The following is a 13,307-nucleotide window of genomic DNA, read 5'->3' on the forward strand; positions in this document are numbered from 1 at the left end:
GGCTGTGTCACTCCCCGGTGGCTGTGGCTGTGTCGCTCCCCGGTGGCTGTGGCTGTGTCACTCCCCGGTGGCTGTGGCTGTGTCACTCCCCGGTGGCTGTGGCTGTGTCACTCCCCAATGGCTGTGGCTGTGTCGCTCCCCGGTGGCTGTGGCTGTGTCACTCCCCGGTGGCTGTGTCACTCCCCGATGGCTGTGGCTGTGTCACTCCCCGGTGGCTGTGTCACTCCCCGGTGGCTGTGGCTGTGTCACTCCCCGATGGCTGTGGCTGTGTTACTCCCCGGTGGCTGTGTCACTCCCCGGTGGCTGTGGCTGTGTCGCTCCCCGGTGGCTGTGGCTGTGTCACTCCCCGATGGCTGTGGCTGTGTCGCTCCCCGGTGGCTGTGGCTGTGTTACTCCCCGGTGGCTGTGGCTGTGTCGCTCCCCGGTGGCTGTGGCTGTGTCGCTCCCCGGTGGCTGTGGCTGTGTTACTCCCCGGTGGCTGTGGCTGTGTCGCTCCCCGGTGGCTGTGGCTGTGTCGCTCCCCGGTGGCTGTGGCTGTGTTACTCCCCGATGGCTGTGGCTGTGTCGCTCCCCGGTGGCTGTGGCTGTGTTACTCCCCGATGGCTGTGACACTCCCCGATGGCTGTGGCTGTGTCACTCCCCAATGGCTGTGGCTGTGTCACTCCCCAATGGCTGTGGCTGTGTCACTCCCCAATGGCTGTGACTGTGTTACTCCCCGATGGCTGTGTCACTCCCCGATGGCTGTGTCACTCCCCGATGGCTGTGTCACTCCCCGATGGCTGTGGCTGTGACACTCCCCGATGGCTGTGTCACTCCCCGATGGCTGTGTTACTCCCCGGTGGCTGTGGCTGTGACACTCCCCGGTGGCTGTGGCTGTGTCGCTCCCCGGTGGCTGTGGCTGTGTCACTCCCCGATGGCTGTGACTGTGTCACTCCCCGATGGCTGTGTCACTCCCCAATGGCTGTGACTGTGTCACTCCCCGATGGCTGTGTCACTCCCCGATGGCTGTGGCTGTGTTACTCCCCGATGGCTGTGGCTGTGACACTCCCCGATGGCTGTGGCTGTGACACTCCCCGGTGGCTGTGGCTGTGTTACTCCCCGATGGCTGTGGCTGTGTTACTCCCCGATGGCTGTGACTGTGACACTCCCCGATGGCTGTGTCACTCCCCGATGGCTGTGGCTGTGTTACTCCCCGATGGCTGTGACTGTGACACTCCCCGATGGCTGTGTCGCTCCCCGATGGCTGTGGCTGTGACACTCCCCGATGGCTGTGTCGCTCCCCGATGGCTGTGGCTGTGACACTCCCCGATGGCTGTGACTGTGTCACTCCCCAATGGCTGTGTCACTCCCCGATGGCTGTGTCGCTCCCCGATGGCTGTGTCGCTCCCCGATGGCTGTGACACTCCCCGATGGCTGTGGCTGTGTCACTCCCCAATGGCTGTGTCACTCCCCGATGGCTGTGTCACTCCCCGATGGCTGTGACTGTGACACTCCCCGATGGCTGTGACTGTGTTACTCCCCGATGGCTGTGACTGTGTCACTCCCCAATGGCTGTGTCACTCCCCGATGGCTGTGTCACTCCCCGATGGCTGTGTCACTCCCCAATGGCTGTGTCACTCCCCGATGGCTGTGTCGCTCCCCGGTGGCTGTGGCTGTGTCACTCCCCGATGGCTGTGTCACTCCCCGATGGCTGTGGCTGTGTCACTCCCCGATGGCTGTGGCTGTGTCACTCCCCAATGGCTGTGTCACTCCCCAATGGCTGTGGCTGTGACACTCCCCGATGGCTGTGGCTGTGTCACTCCCCAATGGCTGTGACTGTGTCACTCCCCGATGGCTGTGGCTGTGTCACTCCCCAATGGCTGTGGCTGTGTCACTCCCCAATGGCTGTGGCTGTGTCACTCCCCAATGGCTGTGTCTGTGACACTCCCCGATGGCTGTGTCACTCCCCAATGGCTGTGGCTGTGTCACTCCCCAATGGCTGTGGCTGTGTCACTCCCCAATGGCTGTGTCACTCCCCAATGGCTGTGACTGTGTCACTCCCCGATGGCGTCAATGACTTCGCCGGTGGTGGGGCCTGCTTGGGCCACCTACGCGGTGGCCTCTTCCGCTCCTGCTTCCCCTGTGGCCCTGTCACCTTTTAGGCCGCTTACTCGCAAGTTTGGGGTGAAATGCAAACCCCCCCACCATGACGATTGGGGTGCGTGTGCATGTTCTGGCCGGGGTGGTCAGTCCCTCGGCCACAGTCGCGGCCTATTCTTTTTGAAGGCAGAGTGGGTGGTGTACCTCACCCTCAATAAGGGGCTCATGGTGGGTAGGATGTTCCTGGCGATGGACCTTCTGGAGGCTCATTCTTCCGAACTTCCCGCCCTTCACCTCTGATGGGCTCCTCCTCCCCCACCTTTGTCATCGGGGGTGGTGCCGATCCCGCTCAGCCTGAAACAGGCCAATCTCCATCACGTGTACTCCTCCCGGTGCCGGTTTTTTGTACGCCTGGCCCGGGAGGAGTACACTGAAGGGGTTTCAATGTCATCTTCGAGGGGAGCCCATTGTTTGGTTGGCAGATGGCGTGCGGTGCAATGCCAGCAAGGGGGTGGGGCATGTAAGGAAGAACTGCCCACCTCCAGGGCTGCTAATATGATCCAGTCGGCAGCGCTGGCACCGCCACTCCTCCCCCCACAACCACTACATCTTCCTCCCTGCGAGGAGAGGAGCCGCCGGCAGCCACCATCACCTCGGCTGCTGGTGAGGTCGGGGGAGAGACCCCACACTGGGAGAAGGCGCGGAGGAAGACCCAGCATTTGGAGGTGGCTCCCCCAAACCCACCGGACTCCTCAGACCCCCAGGGACACAGGAAAAGTATCACCCGGTGCCGGTGCTGTGTTGGCACGTGCTCCCGGGCCTGTGTGCACCTCAGTGCCACGTTCTGGTCCCAGCATCATCACTGCTCTGGTCCCCGGGTCCGAGGTGTGACCCCGAGTTGGTGGTATTATTGAAGAAGATTAACTTACCCAAACCCCAGGCGATGGTCTGCCTGGGAGGGGTGAATGAGGCAACAGAGGCCTCAGTGATGGAGGCTGTCCCGGGCCTCAGTCCCAGATGAGGCGCCACCACTTGGAGGTGGAGGACTCCACGGCTGATGAGGTCGGGGTTGTCTTCCCTCCTGTTGGTGGAGAGGGTGGCATATCCACCACAAAAGACCTCACTTTTTCCCCTGAACAGGACCCCTCAGGGGTAGGTATCACCCTGCTGCAGTCCCCTGAACAGGAGCCCTCAGGGGTAGGTATCACCCTGCTGCAGTCCCCTGAACAGGACCCCTCAGGGGTAGGTATCACCCTGCTGCAGTCCCCTGAACAGGACCCCTCAGAGGTAGGTATCACCCTTGCGGTAGTAACCTACCCCGATCCACCTGAAACCCCCAAGATGCCAGCTGGCCTGTCGGGGACTAAGGCAGCCAACTGACTGCCCCAGACACTGGGCCATGGGGGGCAGTGATGCTGAGGGAGGCCTCCACATTCCCTCTCAGCCTTTGGCTCCGAGTGCCACAGTTCTAGGTCTGGAGCTTTTTCCGGACTCGCTGAGCACTCTGGTACCGGAAGGGGACTGGGGATCTGAGCCACCGTCTCCCTTTGGCCCAGCACAACGTGAGGAGACCAGAGAGGACCCCTCTGGCCTTGACCCTGGGGGTGGGATCGAGGTGGAGGTGGAGCCGACTGATAGCTCCCGTACTCAATACGGGGGAGGGGTTGGAAGTTGGAGGTGGCGACCTGGAGGAGGACAGAGTTTCGGTGGTGAGCGCTGGGGATGGCTGAGTCATTGTTGGGTGAGGTGGTGGATCCCCTAGTGCCTCCCATTGATTTTCCCTCCATCCCTGTACCGGAGCTCCAGGATTTTCTAGTGAGTAATCGCGGTCGTCAAGACAGGGCCCAGTAGGCCCTGGACTGGTGGTATTCTTTTCCGCTGGTGTTCTGGTTCACTCACGAGGCCCTCAAGGCCCCTGGGCTGGACTGGAACGCCAAGCGGATGGTCCACATGTTTCTCGCTGGGCTCCTGAAGGAGAGGAAGCCTTAGTATACTCCTCTCCTTCTTGCACTACCTGAGGTGTTGGTGATGGGTTTGAACACTTCTGACAATGAAGACTACCATAGCCAGCCTCAACATCCACGGCAGCAGGGACGCACAGCGCAGGTTCCAGAACTTCTCAGTCCTCCAGGATGGGAAGTATGCGGTGTGCTTCCTGCAGGAAACCCAGACCGTTCCAGGAGACAAAGCTATGTGGCTCCTGGAGTGGCGAGGGGGGGTCTACATGAATCACCTAGCCTCCAGTTTTGGCGGGGTGGCTATCTTGTTGGCCCCACATTTTCAGCTGGAGATCTTGGGGGGTCAAGGAGCTGGTGCCAGGCTGGTTGCTGCACCTGACTGTGCGCCCAGGGGGGCGTGGCGCTTCACTTTGTGAATGTGTACGCTCCCCTGGGCTCACAGCAGCAAGCGAGCTTCTTTGAGGAAGTGTCCACTCACCTGGGCTCCATCAACGCGGGCAAGTGCATCGTCATCGGGTCAGGGATTTCAACTGCACCCTCGAGGCCCGGGACCGTCACGATACCCAGCACCACAAGCTCGGTGTGAGTAAGTTGTGGGACCTGGTTGTGTCATTCGATTTGGTGGACATCTGGCAACATCTCCATCCTGACTTCAGCATTTTCACTTTCGTGTCACCTGGATACGGAGCATCCAGACTCGACTGCCTTCACGCTTTGAAGGCGTATGTGTCCTGCGTTCCGTCGGCTTCTGTGCGGTAGGTGCCGTGCACGGACCACTGTCTGGTGTGGGCTGAGCTCGCTCCATTCTGCGCTTGGACGGGGTATGCGTACTGGCACTTTAACAACCTGCTGCTGGAGGACGAGCGGTTCCTGGACTCATTCGTCCGGCCGGCTGGAGAAGGAAGCAGTGAGGCTTCCCCTCCATGAGGCTATGGTGGGACGTGGGCAAAGCTCACGTCCGTGTTTTCTGTCAGGAGTACACGAGGGGGTCGACAAAGAGGCGGAAATCCAGGGTCAAGGAGTTGGAGAAGGAGGTGCTTGACCTGGAGAAATGTCTCCGTCAGCCCGAGGTGGACCTGGCCCTGCGGTCAGTGTACGATGTGAGGAAGGGCGCGCTGCGGGGCTGGAGACACGTCTCCGTCAGCCCGAGGCAGACCCGGCCCTGCGGTCGGTGTACGCTGTGAGGAAGGGCGCGCTGCGGGACCTGGAGACACGTCTCCATCAGCCTGACGCGGACCTGGCCCTGCGGTTAGTGTACGATGAGAGGAAGGGCGCGCTGCGGGACCTGGAGACATGTCTCCGTCAGCCCGAGGCGGACCCGGCCCTGCGGCTGTTGTACAATGAGAAGAAGGACGCGCTGCAGGACCTGCAACTCATCGGGTCCCCTGGCGCTTATGTCCAGGACCTGGACCGGCTCCCCCTTCTTCTACTTGCTGGAAAAAAGGCACGGGGTCTGTCAGCAGCTCCTTACGCTGCTCGATGACGGATCCCTTGTCTCTGATCCGGAGGGCATAAGGGCTATTGCCGAAACCTATTACACTGCCCTGTTCTCTCCGGATCTGTCCAGCGAGGATGCTCGCAGAGTTTTGTGGGAGGACCTGCTGCAGGTCAGCCCGGAGGGCACCGGAAAGCTTGACTCCCCTGTAAGTCTGGGGGAGCTGACCGGCGCCCTCGACAGCCTCTCCAGGGGCAAATCCCCAGGGCTGGACAGGCTGACTGTGGAGTTCTTCAGGGCGTTCTGGGATGTCCTGGGGAGCGACTATGCGGGGGTCCTGGGGTAGGGTATTGCAACTGGGCGGATGCCCCTTTTGTGGCGCAGGGCGGGAACCACACCCAGTTTATTTGTTTTGACTCAAAAGAGCTACAGTGGAGGTGGAGGCAGCCTGCAGACTGCTACGTCCTGTATGTGATGACCTTGACAGGCATCCTCTTGAGGGCTGAGACCTGGAGGGCCCTGGCCTGATTTTGGGGTACTGTGGTGTGGCAGTGGCACCCTCCTCAGCCTGTGGACCTGGAGCAGGAAGAGGGGGATCGGATGGGCTGGACATTCCCGGAGTTTCCTGGGTGGATGGCCCTGGGGTGTGCACCTGCTGATCCTCCTCCCGATGAGTGCACGAGGGCCCCTGGCTGACTCCTTGAGCAGAGGAGGCAACTGAAATGAGTTTGAGATGCCCTGCCTCCCTCTCACATTGACACTGATGGATGCCAACAAGTGCCTCACTGATGGAGTGCAGCTCCTGCAGCAGCGCAGGACCGATGTCCTGGACCAAGGTCTCCAAGGTGGCCACCGTCCTACCAGTGTTGACCTCAGTGCTTTGACATGCCAACGATATCACCTCAGACTGAAGGCACACGGACTCCTCCATTGTGCCTTGTAATCTGAGGAGTGCAGCGGACATCCCTTCCCGATGTTCCCGAACTTGCCTTTGCAGCTGCAGCAACTGAGGTAGAACCGAGTCCAGAGGCTCCTCATCTGATTTGGACTCAGCTGATTCCTGGCCTCCAGCAGTCCGCTGAATGCCAGAACCCTTAGATTTCCCTGGCTCTGCCTGCTGTGGATCAGACTGTGCAGTGTGCACACCAGATTGTGACCCAAAGGCTAATCTAGAACCAGGTCTGACCAAGGTGCGTGTCTCAGTGCTTGTGGCATGTGTGGGTCAGTGCTGTGCCTTGGTGAGGTGTCCTTGGGGCTGGAGTCGATGACCTGGATCGTGGGCACCCTTGGCTGCCTCCCAGATGTGCCTGTGATTTATGAATTAATATATGTGGCAGGGACTGTGAAACAGGAGACATCACCCGCAGTATGGTTGTTTTATGGATGTTGCAGTGCAGGATCCTCACTTGGTTGAGAGCTGCCAACTGCATTGCCTGTGCAGGGATAGTCCACATCCTCATCAGCACACTGGATGACTCTATTTTCAAAGGTTGTGAGGACGTTGATGTTGGGCAGCCCTCCACCAGTCTGGGACATCTCCCTGTTGTTGTGGGTTAGCTTATCCTACATGGAGACAGATGGAAAGAAGGTAAGCAAGAAGTCTGCAAGGCCTGGCATGTGTGGAGTGTGAGTGGTGCCATGGAGGGCATGAGGACACGATGGGCAGGGGAGATGAGGGTGTTTGTGAGAGAGTGAGTGGTGATGTCCCTTGAGCTGGCAGTGCGTGTGAACCCTGTGGATGTGTGATGGGTTTGTGAGTGTGTGAGTTGAGAGTAATGAGAGTGACTTACCCTGGTGGAACGGAGGAGATCATTCATCCTCTTGCAGCACTGGGTGGCTGTCCTCTTTTGGAAGTTGTTGACGCTGACCAACGTCACCACTGCCGCATCCCATGCTAGATTGGTGAGCTTGGTGGCTGGTCTTTGCCCAAAGCAGGAGGAGAGTAGTTTACAGCCGGCTTCCACTGCACTCAACAGGTGCCCCAGAGAGACATCACTAAATTCGAGGGCTGCCATTCTTCTTTGCTCTCAGGGTCTGGGGCAGTCCTCTGCTCTGGCCTGGGGTGCCCGGAATGAGGCAGTGCAGAGGTGATGGTGTGGCAGGCAAATCCAAGCTCATCTGGCATGTTTCCTGTACATGCACAATCAATGAGGCAGGATGCACTGGGAAGTGGGTGATATAGCACGAAAACCTGGCATCGCGGCCGGCGGGAAAAACACCTTTTTTCACGCACTTGGTGAAATTCATGGACAATTATAATTGTACTGAAGCACCTCAGAGTGCAACATGATGTATGTTGATAACTCCAATACCATTGCACTGTCTGACTGTCTGTAATGACCATGCTGAAATGATTGTAATATTCATTGATTGTATTGAAGAACCTCGTGATCCATGTGTAAAAGTTGAATCTGATTGTAATTTTTGTGATGGCGATTTAGAAATATTTTGTAATGTTATTCCAGGTATTTTATGAATGAAGTATTTTTTTTTTAAATTCCACCTCCTATTTGATAATGAAGTCAAATTGTTCCAGTTTCCAAATTGTCAAACACTGCACTGCAAAAATGTTCAATGATATTTTACATATTGAATGTTTACACTGCAGTCTTTTTATTGCTCATTGCAGTAACATCGCAAAAGAGAAGGAAAATTTGTATCAGCAAGCCTGCTGAAGAAAGGGGCCACCGATGTAACACAAAACTTCTGACTGTGCCAAAGTGCTCCAGCTTTAGAAGTGCCCATTCTTATACTATGCAGCTACCTTTCATTACATCTCTGAGCAACAATATACTGAGGTGAACGTGTCCTGAGATCACATCAGCTCTCGTTCATATTTAAGCCTTCATGTCTTCTCGACAAGCCTGTTCATGGAACGTTAAATGTCCAGTCAATACGGCCTTGTAAGCCCATACATTATACCTTAGGGATTGCCTTTTATCTCGATATGGATCATCCTTTGATTTCTTCTATTCTTGAATTTCCAAAGAGACCTGGTTCATACATTCATTTAATTTGGTGATACCTTCTGTTGACATGAGATGACTTTTACATGTACACTGATGACACCTGTTTTACCTGAGTATCACTCTTATCAACACCACCCATGCACACTGTCTCTGCTGTAAAATGGCTTGTCCACCATCCTCTCTTGGATGAGTCACAATTTCCTATTGGAACATTGGTAAGACTGAAACTATCACTTTTCATCCTTGGCACTATCTTTGTATCCTTGCCCCAATTCCAATCACAGCTGCCTATTTGTCTGAGGCTGAATATTAGCACATTCTGTGACATTTAGTTATGAATCTCAGCCATTATCCTCCGTAAAAAGACAACTTCAGTAGCATTACCCTTCTCTGATCTTGCGTCAACCCTTAAGCCACTGAAACACTCATGCATAGATGAGTGAGTTTGTTTTTTCATGTCCAGACTTGCCTTCCTCCTCTGCACTTACACTAATTGACTCTGCTGTTCAATCTAAGTCCCTCCCATCCTTCCATTAATCAGCCATCTTTCAGAATTATATTGGATGTTGGTCCACCACAACCTCCAGTTTATTTTTTCATCTGCAAGTTTAACTTGCTCATGGCATCACCCAACTCTACCCTTATGATCTCCTTTAGCCCATCTCCCACCCGCCGAACCTTCCATTCATCTAATGGGGCTGCTTGAATATGTGGTGGTGTTTGTGTGGATTTCTTTTCAGTTTGATGATCCAATAGGATAAAAGAAATGTTGGAACCTCCAGCAACTGGAAGTGATTTATTTACACAGAATTAAAGAGGGTACAGAGGGGATTTATGAGGATGTTACCAGGACTGGAAAGTTGCAGCTATGAGGAAAGATTGGATAGGCTGGAGTTGTTCTTCTTGGAACAGAGGAGGCTGAGGGGAGATTTGATTGAGATGCACAAAATTGTGAGGGGTCTGGATAGAGTGGACCGGAAGGGCCTATTTACTTTAGCACAGAGGTCAGTGACGAGGGGGATAAATTTAAAGTGATTGGTACAAAGATTTGAGGGAGATGAGGTTTTTTTTCACCCAGTGGATTGTGAGGGTCTGGAACTCGCTGCCTGAAAGGGTAGTGGAGGCAGAAGCCCTCAACTCATTTAAAAGGTGTCTGAATATATGCACCTCAAGTGTTGCCACCTGCAGGGCTACGGACCAAATTCTGGATAGTGGGGTTAGGCTGAGTGGCTCATTTTTCGACTGACTCAGACATGATTGGTCATGTGGCCTCTTTCTGTGCTCTGAACTCTCTATGATTCTACGAATGTACACACGTATGTTCAATCTCACTCACGCTAGTTTACAATTGGTAATAATGATGTGAATCTTCTTTAATTAGGCCAAGGTCATGTGAGCTAATTACTCAAATCAGGAGTGGCATTTAATTGTATAACGCCTGCGATCATAAACCAGTTGTGTCAGTGTAAATGAATTAACATGAGAAACGGCTGTTCTTTTCTAGGGAAACTGAACCATCTCGACAAGGTGAAATTGTCTATTTTGTTGAAGGCAATGAATGCATATAGTGGAGTATTGCAGAAATGACTCCAGGTGTCCTGGAGCAGGAATAGCCATGAATCAAAGTAGCACGAGTTACCTAGTTAGAATAGACCTATGGAAAATCAGGTCAGCACAACGCAAACCTTCTCTCACTAAAGCAATTGTGACATGACATACCCTTAGTAAGAATGGTTCTCTCAAGTTATATTTAAGGTATGCAGTAAAATAGTTTGGTAGTACAGAACTTGAGTATTGCTGATAAAAGACACATGTTGTCAAAGTTTTTCGTCTTGCACTCATCAGGACAATTTGCAAGAATGCCAAATGTAAATGGAACAACAATTTATACTTCTTGAGAAGAGAGTGCCAATTGGTTGGCAAGTGGACTCTGATTGGTAGCGGCGTTGTCATGGAGAATGCACCAGTTAACTGATAACTGACAGTTAACTGCCAAGCTTTGTTTAAATTCAAACCTGGCAGGTTGATTCTGACTGGTCAAGGCATTGCCCTGGGGAAGGAGCAAGATAATGGCTGTCGCCTATTTTATTCAGTTGAAACAAGTGCAGTGTGTGCACATGTTCTTTTTGTCTACAAAGAACAGGCCCTGTGTATTAATATATGTAGCTTCTGGCATGCGTAAGTGATCCACACGGCGAGTGCAACTGATAATCTTAAATTGGGTGCTGGCATAATTCTTAGCACAATCAGGATTGCTGTCCAGTTGCGGAATCAAATCGAATGTTGGACACTATGTTTTGAGTTTTGCAAGCACAGGCTGGTTGGTATCTTGCCTGTTGTGAACATACAAATATAAGAACATGCAAAACATACGAAAAAGGAGCAGAAGTAGACCATTCGGCCCCTCGAGTCTGCTCTGCCACTCAATAAGATCATGGCTGATCTGTTTGTGTTTTGAATTCCACATTCCTATCTATCCCTGATAACCTTTGATTCCCTTGCCTAACAAGAATCAATCTACCTCTGCCTTTAAAATATTCAGTGACCCTGCCCCACTGCCTTCGGAGTTCCAAAGTCACACAACCCTCTGAGAGAAAAAAATTTTCCTCCTCTCTGACCTAAAAGCCGACACCTAATTTTAAAACAGTGCCCCCTAGCTCTGGACTCACCCACCAGAGGAAACGTCCTTGCCTCATCCACCTTGCCAATACCATTCAGGATCTTATATACTTCAATCAAATCACTGCTCACTTCTAAACTCCAGCCTAGTCTGTCTAACCATTCCACACAAGACAACTCACTCATTCCAGGTATCACTCCACTAAACTTCCTCTGAACCGCCTCTAATGCATTTACATCCTTAAATAATGTCTGCCACTGCTTCTCTATTGATCGAGCCTAGTATCCCAGTTCAATTAGGCTAGCTCAGCTTTCATGTCCACATAGTTACCCTTAATTAAGTTTAAAAACTAGTCTTACTCCCTTTCAAACTGGATATAAAATTCAATCATATTGTGATCGCTGATACCAAGGGGTACCTTCACTCTGAGGTCATTAATTAATCCTGTCACATTACACAATACCAAGTCTAATATAACCTGCTTGCTGGTTGGTTCCAGAACGTGCTGCAATGTCGAAAGCATCCTATGAACTCCTCACCCAGGCTACTACTACCAATCTGATTTTTCCCTTTATATGTAGATTAAAATCACCCATGATTATTGCTATCCCTTTATCACAAGCAACCAATATTTATCCTTGTATGCTTTGTCCTACATTGTGGTTACTGTTAGGGGGCCTGTAGACCACTCCCACTAATGACTTTTTTCTCCTACTATTCCTCATCTCCTCGCAAACCAATTCTATATCCTGATCTCCTGAACCAAGGTCATCTCTAACTATTGCACCAATGCCATCCTTGATCAACAGTGCTACCCCTCCACCTTAACTTAGCTTCCTATTCATCTTGAATATCATGTATCATGAACAGCCGAAGGAACATGCTGTTATATACAATCTGCCAGTCTTTGGGGTGTACAGCCCACATACCTATCATCACACTGGCACTGAAATTCATATACCGCATTTCTCATTTGGGTGTATGTCTTTTTGGATTGACAGCCACATCCTGCTAGTGGTAAATACCATATGTATAGTAGCAGCGTGAAACAGCTAGCTTCACCTGTTTCTCAAATTTTTAAGACCGCTTTCAGTGCTGAGAAGTGCCCAGTCTAGCTCAGATTGCCCTGGAAGGGTAAAGTATCTCAAAAATTTGAGCAAGAATACTAAATGTAAAGGGAACAACAATTTGTACCTCATGAGAAAGAGTGTTAGCAAGTGGATTCTGATTGGTAGAGGTGTTGCCGTGGAGAATGCACCAGTTAACTGATGACTGAAAATTAACTGCCAAGCCTACAATTCCCCATTGGCTGAGGCATTGCCATGGAGACCATGTGCAGCCTTTTCTGCCCTAGTATAATCTCATTGCGATGGTTTGAAATTTGCCATTCTTGTACTTGTCCTGAGGAGTGCAGGATGTAAAGCTTCAGCAACATGTTTCTCTCAGCAAGAATGACAATCATCTTCCTTTCTGCTCTTCATGAGTCCAACCAGTGGAGTATTTTCCTCTGGATTCCCATTGATTTCAATTTTGCTTGGGCACCTTGATGTCAAACTTGGTCAAAAACTGCCTTGCAATCGCCTCAGCTCTTTAATTCAGCTCTTTTGTTCATATTTGCACCAACCTCTATTGAGGTATGGAGGCAAGTAACCCTAAAGGAGTGCAGACTGAGCACTGATAAGCAAGTTATTGCTGCATAAATGCTACTTTATAACACTGTTGATGACTGACACCTTCTATTACTTTGATGGATCAAGAGTGGATTGTGGTAGTAATTGGCCTGATTGGATTTGTCCTGTTTTTTGTGGACAGGACATACTTATAGAATTATCCAGATGCCAGTGTTGTAGCTGTACTGGAACAGCTCGCTAGAGGCACGGCAAGTTTTTTGTTTATTCATTTATAGGATGTGGGTATCGCTGGCTAGGCCAACATTTATTGCCCATCTCTAATTGCCCTTGAAAAGGTGGTAGTGAGCTGGAGTCTTCAATAGCACTGCCAATGTGTTGTCAGGGCCTTTACTGCATCCAGTGCCTTCAGCTGTTCTTTGATATCATATGAAATAAATGGGCTGGGTGTAGACTAGAATCAATGATGCTGGAAACCTCAGAAGGAAGCAAGGATGGATCATCCACTCAGTACTTCTGGTTCAAAATGGTTACAAATGCTTCAGTCTAATCATTTGTGCTGATCACTGAAGACGGGAATGTTTGTGGAGCCTTTTCTTCCAGTTTGTTGTTTAATTG

Source organism: Cetorhinus maximus, chromosome 2 (genome assembly GCF_964194155.1).
Source record: "Cetorhinus maximus chromosome 2, sCetMax3.hap1.1, whole genome shotgun sequence".
Lineage (NCBI taxonomy): Eukaryota > Metazoa > Chordata > Chondrichthyes > Lamniformes > Cetorhinidae > Cetorhinus > Cetorhinus maximus.